This window comes from Schistocerca americana, unplaced genomic scaffold (genome assembly GCF_021461395.2).
Source record: "Schistocerca americana isolate TAMUIC-IGC-003095 unplaced genomic scaffold, iqSchAmer2.1 HiC_scaffold_319, whole genome shotgun sequence".
Classification (NCBI taxonomy): domain Eukaryota; kingdom Metazoa; phylum Arthropoda; class Insecta; order Orthoptera; family Acrididae; genus Schistocerca; species Schistocerca americana.
Window position 1 is genome coordinate 20,001 of NW_025726037.1, and position 2,500 is coordinate 22,500.

Consider the following 2,500-nt stretch of genomic DNA (forward strand, 5'->3'; position numbering starts at 1 on the left):
ACCTAACCTATGTCGTACCTTAACCTAACCTATGTCGTACCTTAACCTAACCTATGTCGTACCTTAACCTAACCTATGTCGTACCTTAACCTAACCTATGTCGTACCTTAACCTAACCTATGTCGTACCTTAACCTAACCTATGTCGTACCTTAACCTAACCTATGTCGTACCTTAACCTAACCTATGTCGTACCTTAACCTAACCTATGTCGTACCTTAACCTAACCTATGTCGTACCTTAACCTAACCTGTATTGCGCCTTAACCTAACCTGTATTGCGCCTTAACCTAACCTGTATTGCGCCTTAACGTAACCTGTATTGCGCCTTAACGTAACCTGTATTGCGCCTTAACGTAACCTGTATTGCGCCTTAACGTAACCTGTATTGCGCCTTAACGTAACCTGTATTGCGCCTTAACGTAACCTGTATTGCGCCTTAACGTAACCTGTATTGCGCCTTAACGTAACCTGTATTGCGCCTTAACGTAACCTGTATTGCGCCTTAACGTAACCTGTATTGCGCCTTAACGTAACCTGTATTGCGCCTTAACGTAACCTGTATTGCGCCTTAACGTAACCTGTATTGCGCCTTAACGTAACCTGTATTGCGCCTTAACGTAACCTGTATTGCGCCTTAACGTAACCTGTATTGCGCCTTAACGTAACCTGCATTGCGCCTTAACGTAACCTGCATTGCGCCTTAACGTAACCTGTATTGCGCCTTAACGTAACCTGTATTGCGCCTTAACGTAACCTGTATTGCGCCTTAACGTAACCTGTATTGCGCCTTAACGTAACCTGTATTGCGCCTTAACGTAACCTGTATTGCGCCTTAACGTAACCGATATTGCGCCTTAACGTAACCTATATTGCGCCGTAACGTAACCTATATTGCGCCGTAACGTAACCCACATTGCCCCTTAACGTAACCCACATTGCCCCTTAACGTAACCCACATTGCCCCTTAACGTAACCCAACACACGTTGGGCCTTAACCCAACACACGTTGGGCCTTAACCCAACACACGTTGGGCCTTAACCCAACACACGTTGGGCCTTAACCCAACACACGTTGGGCCTTAACCCAACACACGTTGGGCCTTAACCCAACACACGTTGGGCCTTAACCCAACACACGTTGGGCCTTAACCCAACACACGTTGGGCCTTAACCCAACACACGTTGGGCCTTAACCCAACACACGTTGGGCCTTAACCCAACACACGTTGGGCCTTAACCCAACACACGTTGGGCCTTAACCCAACACACGTTGGGCCTTAACCTGCTCTGTAATTGTCATACGACGCGTTAAATTAGTGTAGTGTTGCCTAACTGCAACCCCCGCAATATAGTTTGCTACTCGCACTGCCCGGTCCCCAGTGTATCGCTTCATGTTAAACACCTTGCAGCTATACACTGTAATGTGGATGGCAGCAGGACGTACATGCTCAATGCCCTTTGCAGTTGTTCATTGGCATTTGCAGTTGTTCATTGGCATTCGCATGTGCGAAGCACTTAGCCTACGCTGTGGTACGGCCTGTGTCAACTGTCCGCTGATGTTGTACGTCCAAATCACACACTGTACTGCACATTGGTCCTCATGTACTGAATGATACATCGTGGTACATGTGACCGTACAACGACTGCGCCAACAACGGCGAACCATGCGGTCCAAATGTTGTGCACTCAGCTACGTGTCGTCTCCCTATAAGAGCTGGATTGCAGTGTGGTATGCCCTGGATGGCGATCAGCATGAGCCGTCTGTTGATGTAGTGGCGCGTGTTGTCAGACGTAGTCGTCTCTTCTCACACACCGTGATAGCATGGTGCACTGCGTTCCACATCTGCGACATGCGACAGAGGCCGGTTGACAGTCGTTCGCGCAATGGACATCGCATACGTACGGGGGCCACCTTCCACGTGTTCGCGAAGCGTGCACATGTTGTTGCGTGTATGTGGGCAGACATAGTGTGTCGTGACACCTGACACAGGCATGCAACAATCGTTGAATTTGCAAATGGCGATGGACGCCTACGTTTGCTGGTGACGTTATGCAAATGAACAACTGGTAAACCGTTGTGGTGCGGTTGTTCTCGCTAGAGGTGAATCAGTGATGGCGACGATCGGTTGAGCTACCAACCGGTTGTTCCAGCGATACCCACCATGCCCACGAACGTGAATGGCATCTGGGTGTGAAGCGATACGCGGCGGTGGCTGGGTGGGACCGTCCCCGGCCGGTGAGGGGGGGCCTCCCGGCGTGCTGGCCGCGCGGTGCGTGGGCGCACGCGCTACAGCCGGCTGGTGGGGGCGGCCAGTGGCAGGCGCGCCGGCCGACGGAGGCGGCAGGCGGCGCAGCTGCGCGCCGGCGCACCCTGCACGCGGCGCCGTGCGGCCAAAGTAGGTCCTCGCGGGCCCGGTGCGAAGCGCGGTGGACATCTGCAGTGTGCTGGTCCGATTGAGGACTGTGTGCGCTGAGGATGCGCCGCCGCCCGGCGCTCGG